A 7724-nucleotide genomic window follows, 5' to 3' on the forward strand; every position below is an offset into this window, starting at 1 on the left:
TTGCGTTGATTGGAGAAGATTTCATGGCTCCTAAAACAAGGCGAAGAGATTTTGACTGGATTTTATCTAATTTATGAGAATTTGAAGTGGACAAAGAAAATCAAACAGACAAGATCCGTAATCGAGATGGCTTCGGATGAGGGCATTGTATAGAAGTTTTAAAGAAGCTGGGTGGGATCCCCACCACACTCCGGCTAGAAATCTAAGGGGATTGATGTTGCTTTCACATTTTGTAACAACGTTATTTATATGAGAGCTCCAAGTAAGCTTGGAGTCCAAAAACATTCCGAGGAACTTAAATTCCTTAGAGATAGGGATGACTTTATCGCCAAATCTCACCTGAATATCTGGGACCTTTCGTCGACGAGTGAAGATAACAACTTTGCTTTTGGAAGGGGAAAGTTTAAGACCATTACTATTTAACCACGCCAAGAGTTTTCTAAGAGCGTTGTTAATTGCTGATGCTGCGATGAATAAACGTTAAGTCGTCAGCATATTGGAGTATGTTGCACATGAAATGAATTGATTTTTCCATATCGTATGTGTAAATATTATACAGTATCGGGCTTTAGACAGATCCTTGCGGGAGTCCTTTGAATATTTGTCTTATGTAGGAAGAGGATTCGGATCCATCTACAAAAACAGTTCTCTCGGAGAGCAAATTGATAGTGAATTGAACCAATTTAGGAGGAATGCCAATCGCAACTAACTTTTCTTTTAGAATCGGTATATTTACATTGTCGTGTGGAGCATACGACAGATGTCTAAAAATACTGCAATACAATATTCGTTTTTAGATAACGCTAATTTGACATCTGTAACAAGAGAGGAAAGGTTGTCAAGGGTACTTTTACCCTTTCTAAATCCAAACTGGGAAGGGGGAAGAATATGATTTTTCTCTACAAACCAGTCTAATCTATTCTTAATCATTCTTTCAGCTACTTTGGAAAGTGTTGAAGAAAGAGCAATCGGTCTGTAACTTGAGCCTAGACTTGGATCTTTGGTACTTTTGCAAATGGGAATGATTTTTTTAATTTTCCAGTCCGGTGGAATAATACCGGAGTCCAGGAAGATATTGACAAGAGAGAGAAAGTAGGAAAAGGAATCGTCATCAGTGTGGCGGATGAATATGTTCAAGATTTCGTCATTGTCCGGAGCTGAGTCTTTTAGGTCTTCCGTGGCTCTTTTTAACTCGTCTATGGAAAATGGACTATCTAACCAAGAAGAAGAATTTGGGGTTTAAGATAAAAAGGCACTTCGTCAAGATTAGGTACATAAGCATTAGGTACATAATTAGCAGAGATGTGCAAAATGGGTACCCAAAACCATTTGAAATGCAAAATGGAAATGGGTCAAAACTTTTCCATTTGAAAATGCAAAATGGTTTTTAGAAAAGCATTTCAAATGCAAAATGCAAAATACCTATTTTCAAAATGCATTGAAAATGCAAAATGGTTTCTCAGGTCAAACAATTAAAATAAATATAGAATTTTTAAACAATTTTGTCATAATAATGGACATCAATGTAGAACAAACATATAACATGATGGTAAATCCAAAAGCACCACGACTACAGATTATGAAACCACAAAAAATTTGCGCGGGACTAATGTTGCCAACGTAAAAATATAGAAACTGCTATCTAACATTTAATATTACAGCGTCATGGCCATGTTCAGTATTTGAATCGGTATTTTTTGTAATGGTATCACTCAATTGCCAGGGCTCCTACCAGGGAGCAACTTGACAAATGTAAATTATCTCTCATAGCGAGGTTGAGGACCGACTGATATTTGGGGCTTATGAAAAAAAGATGAGTGGAGAAAGTAGGAAGAATTTTGCAAAAAAGCATTTAAAATGGAAAATGCATTGAGAAAAGCATTTAAAATGCAAAATGCAAAATGGTTTTTAGAAAAGCATTTAAAATGCAAAATGGAAAATACCCATTTTGCATTTTGCATTTCCATTTGAAATGGATTTATTTGAAATAAAGCACATCTCTGATAATTAGGTACTTAGGTACAGGAGCCATTTTGTTAAGAAAGTCAGAAATCCAAATACCTGAATTGTGAGATGACTTCGGAAGGGAAAAGGAAGACCTAAACCTGCGAATCATGGACCAAACCTCCCCCGCCGGAGTAGCAGGGGATAAAATAGAATGTACGTTTAGGCATTCTTGGCTTTCAAGAAATTTTCCATTGTCATCTGTTGGCAGTATGTCTTATTGGCCGCTTTCCTCTCCTTCAGCATTCGAAGGCAATCTTCATCCCACCAGGGGGGAGGGTGAGCCTTCGTGCCTACAGGGGATGATTTGGGAATAGACTTGTCAGCAGATTTTAGAATGGAATCAGACCAAGATTTGTAAGAGGAGGTGCAGTTATCTGAAGAAGGGGTAGGCAGGGAGAGGGTATGACCCTGGATAGATTCTCTAAAATGGCACCAGACGGCTTTTTTTGCGATAAATTTTGGCTTTCTTTCAAAGAAGTTAGTATTTAACCGTTGAGCCAGATTTATAATAATTGGATAGTGGTCACTGCCGCAGGGGTCTGAAATTAGTGGATATATACTTGGGGAACAAAGAGTTATATCCACCGCATTAGGGCTCTGCCCAGGTAGACTTAACCTTGTTGGGGATCCGTCATTTAGAAAGCACATGTTCAAGGAGTCCATAAGGTCAATTATTTTGATTCCTGAGGGATCCGCGGATGAAGAACCCCAGAGAGGGATGACCAGGGGAGAAGATATTTTTCTAAACATGTGGATCCATAATGAAATGTCAAATGAGATAGAAGGGGTAATGTAGAGGGAAACAAATGTAATATTAGAGACAGTTAAGTAGCTGCCACTAATTGGAAGGATGAATCTGGGGGTTTAATGGAAATAGGGGTGAAGGATAGGAAGTTTTTGATTAGAAGGGCTGCACCACCCTTCCCATCAATGCGGTCGTCCCGCAGACATTGGTAGCCACTCACCTTGAAGAGCTGAGACGGTTTAAACCAAGTCTCAGAGATGGCAGCAATACAAATTGTGTCTAATTGTAGAAGGCGGATGAGGTCAGCCTTATTGAAGAAGGCGCTTCTACTATTCCACTGAAGAATTCCTGCTCTCAGGGCAGCCATTGGGAACAAGAGAATATAAGGAGGAGAGTAAAGAGGCAGCGTTGGACAGTAGGGAATTATTTTTATTAATTATAGAGATAAGTAACATGGTGAGAGTTTGAATAAAAGAAGAATTGTCATTTGATTCACGGATGAAGGCATCGCAGTTCAAAGTATTGCGGTTAGGAAAGACGGTATTTTGGGTAAATGGGGAATGATTGAGTTGAATTTTAACTGGTTTCTAATCTTAATATATCAGCCTGCGTATGTTTGTGCTCGCAAAACTCTAAAAGTAGTCGACCCATATCGCCGAAAATTTCAAAGTTTGTTGTTTTAGTGCCAGTGTTTAGAGATGTTTAAATGGTAAAATAAGTCGGGGACGTCCGAGGAATACTTAACGCAATATCTCTGCACCGTAATGAGATACGGATTCGGATTAAAGTCGATGCAATGTAGTTTTTCAACTGTAAAATTGTGGTATACAGTAATGATTGGTGGAAGAAGTTGGAGGAGCCCTAAAAAGACATTAGCAATAGCGAAATATTGCGGGGGATCCACTAGTAATATTATAAAAAAAGTAGATGGAATTTTAATTATTTCAAATTTTTTTAACAAATATAAGGTACAATAGATATGTATGTAGGTATCTACATTTGAACGCGAATATAAATAAGTTATAACCCTTATAATTCCCCCCCCTAGGGAAGGCTCCGACTCTGTGAGTGCCTAGAGGGACCCTGGGTATCTACGTCCGGCCAGGAGAGGGCATTGCACCCGGGCTTCTGATAAATTATAAATAAAATTTCGGAAGAATTTTAGAAAAAAAATGTTGAATCAACTCCGATTTTTTGTTCTAAATCGCCATTAATTCCGTGGACCGGGTACAACAAGTACCTAAGTTCTGAACTGAAATACATTATTTATCTCACTGAATCTTATACAAGACATTTATTTGATTATTTTGATTACTTTTAAATGGAACGTACAAATATAGTTTCAACTTCGGAAATAATCGTTATTTTCAAAATAAATATATAGATCTGTCCATGGCCAACATAACGGGAACGAATAAGGAGAGAGCGAGAGAAGGAGGTTAAAATGAATCGTCGCCATTTTGATTGTCAATCAAATCATTTATAGTTTTTGTCGATTAATAGTTATTCAGTAGCAATATACCTTATCTGGATTAAATTCCCACTCTCTGAATTAGTAATTGAAAGTAAAAATATATCTAAACCTCGATTGAACTCATGGAGCCAAAACAAGTTCTGGTCCATTGATATATTACGAGTATATATCTATGTTTTGGTCCTGGTGTGTGAATATTATTTCTTATCTATTGTACATAATCTTAAACAAATCTTTTAAAACAGGTAATTTCCCCCAACAGCTGGAATTCTAGCTATCTCACTATTGTGTTAAAAAAGGGCTAAAAAATTATTTACGCGATTACAGACCTATTTGCATTCTATCTAGTATTCCTAAGCTCATTGAAAAAAATCATTCTTAGCAAAATATCCTCTAATATTAAAAATGTTGTTATATCAATTGCCAAAATGAATTTATCTCATATAGATCTACTCTTGCAAACCGTAAAGTATAAAACTATATAAACACAGCATTGACTAATATAAGACAGGTACACTCCGTCTATACTGATTTTTTCAAGGCATTCGATAAGGTCTGCCACAAAATACTAATCAATAGGTTCGGAATATTAGGGATAAGTGGCAATTTCTTGGCATGGTTGATTAGTTACTTATGTAATATAAAACTTTTTGTTAAGATGATCGTATAATTATGATTGTATTGCTACCAGTGGTGTCCCCCAAGGTTCGCACCTGGGACCTTTATTATTTAGTCTATTATTCAATGACGTTACCAGTATTTTCTATAGTGTCGAAGTATTACTCTTAGCCGACGATATTAAACCGTTTAAGGTGTGAGAAACTTAATAACTTAAGAACCTTAGTTAAATTGTGTTCTGGTAATAAACAACAGCTAAATATTAACAGATGCCAAGTTATGAGGTTCTACAAAATTAAAAAACAAATAATATATAATTATTCATTGTGTAATATTGACTAAATTAATCTCTGCAGTCGAAATACATGACCTAGTACTACTAGTAGTTTACTTGACCTAGGCATAATTTTTGACCAGAAACTCTGCTTTGTATCTCATAACTTCTATCGCTAACAGAGCTACGAAAATGATGGGTTTTGTAGTAACGATATCTGTTGGGAGAGTTGTTTTAGCCGAAAAAAATCTTTTTAATTATCTAGGTATCCTGTACATCGAGCACAATAATAGAAAAAAACGTTACCAGTTTGAAAGGTATGAAATTTTTTTTTTTTTAAACTACAAAATATTTCATTCTAATGTTTTCTTTTCTAAAATTCCGATAAATTAAATATTATTTTTATTTAGATTTCGAAAAAAAAACAGAGCCCAGCTTAATCGTATGGTAGGCGAACAATTTTTGTGGATTTATTTTTATTTGATCACTAGTCGTGTGGCACTGTGCCCTCTGGTTGGAAAAAAGCGGTCATTCACCCTATTCCCAAGAAAGGTGACCGCTCCAACCCGGCCAACTACCGCCCCATAGCGATCACATCAGTTCTGTCCAAAGTGATGGAACGTGTGATCAACGACAAACTGCTCACATACCTCGAGAAGAACAAAATTATCAACGACCGTCAATACGGATTCCGGCGGAACCGCTCGTGCGGTGATCTTCTCGCGTATGTGTCGCATGTTTGGGGGCGGTGCCTGGAACGTCACGGTGAGACCCAAACGGTCGCACTAGACATATCCAAGGCCTTTGACCGGGTCTGGCACCGAGGACTTGTCAACAAATTGCCTTCTTACGGACTTCCCGCATCCCTGTGTACGTGGATTGCTGACTTTTTAAGGGATAGGTCGATTCAGGCAGTTGCTGACGGTTTCACCTCATCCTCACACTCTATAAATGCTGGCGTCCCACAGGGATCGGTTCTGTCTCCGACTTTGTTTTTGTTGCACATCAATGACCTTTTGACATGTGCACCGATTCATTGTTACGCGGATGACAGTACAGTTCATGATAGCTTTTTGTTTGACAAGCCCCCAAAGGGCACACAAACTCCAACGGCTCGGAGGGCTTTGAAGCAGAGAATGGACGGTTATCTCGAGAGTATTTCCTCCTGGGGTAAAAGTAATCTCGTCGAATTTAATGTTTCAAAGACCCAATCCTGTCTGATTACGTCTAAAAGGGATCTAAATGATAATCTAGTCTCCTTCAACGGAAGCAATCTTCCGAACAGGCCTTCCATTGATATGCTTGGTGTAACTATAAGTGACCAGCTCAGGTATGGGGGCTCCATCGAAGCCAGAGTAAAGCTGGCCTCTCAGAAGCTGGGCGTACTGTACAGGGCCCGCAGATACTTTAATAGTACACAACTGCTGACCCTATACAAATCGCAAATGCGCCCTACTGTCGAATTTGGCAGCCATCTCTGGTCCGGAGCCCCTAAATACCTGAAAAAAACCCTTGACTCTGTGCAAAAACGGGCGGTCCGTTTGATAGATTCCCCAATCTTAACAAACGGACTGCAATCTTTAGAGCGCAGGCGTCAGGTAGGTATGCTGTCCTTGTTCTATCGGTATTACAATGGAAGATGCTCTGAGGAACTAGCGTCATTGATCCCTTCGGCACCGGTGCGTAGTCGGGATACACGCCAAACGCGTGCCCAACATTTGTACACGGTTGACACTTGTCACATGAGAACGGGACGCTTCTACGATTCGTTCTTAAGTTCAACAGCTCGGCTGTGGAACGAACTGCCGGCCTCTGTGTTTCCTCCCTCCTACAACATGGGACTCTTCAAAACCCATGTTCACTCCTTCCTCTCCACAAAAAGACCCTCCACACAGCATCCCCAAAGATGACATAGGCCCGGAGGGAAATTATTTTCTTCAGGGCCTCCTGTGTGGAGTTAATATAAAAAAAAAAAAAAAAAATCGTGTGTTTTCAAATCGTCCATCGTACATCATCTTCCGTTTATAACAATGGTAGCAAAAGTTTTTGAAATATTGTCGGATTAGGTTAGTGTATGTAGGCTAATACGATTGAATACGTTGGCGTCTTGTTAATTCTGGAAGCGTCGCAGATATCGCGGAAGTTCAAAACGCAATGCTATTTGAAAATTATAGAGTTTTTGACAAAAAAAAAGAGTTCCGGAAAAAAAGATAATGGGTGCTAAGCCATTTACCGGTAAACCGGTTTACCGCGTCACAATCCCTAATACTTCTGACCCAAAAAAGGTACCGTTCTAATGAAAACGAAAACAAACGGTTGTTCTCCTCCATTAACCTACCTACCCACAAAATAATGATATGGGAGATGACTGGTCATTTCACGAAATTAACAAGTCATTACGCCTCTTATTGTGCGTCGGTTGCTGGCTGACTTCTTCATTAAATTACCGGGAAAAGACGGGCAACCGGTCAGACGCTTCCGCGGTGGATCCCTGCTCGCGCGACGGGTCCAAGAACCGCTAACTGCAAGTGTAGCAGTGATGGTCCCAATAAAACTTTTTGCAATTTTATTTTACGAAATCACAGCCGCAAGCAGTCGCGAAGCGC

This window comes from Hesperophylax consimilis, chromosome 1 (assembly GCF_061612785.1).
Source record: "Hesperophylax consimilis isolate HC1 chromosome 1, BYU_Hcon_1.0, whole genome shotgun sequence".
Classification (NCBI taxonomy): domain Eukaryota; kingdom Metazoa; phylum Arthropoda; class Insecta; order Trichoptera; family Limnephilidae; genus Hesperophylax; species Hesperophylax consimilis.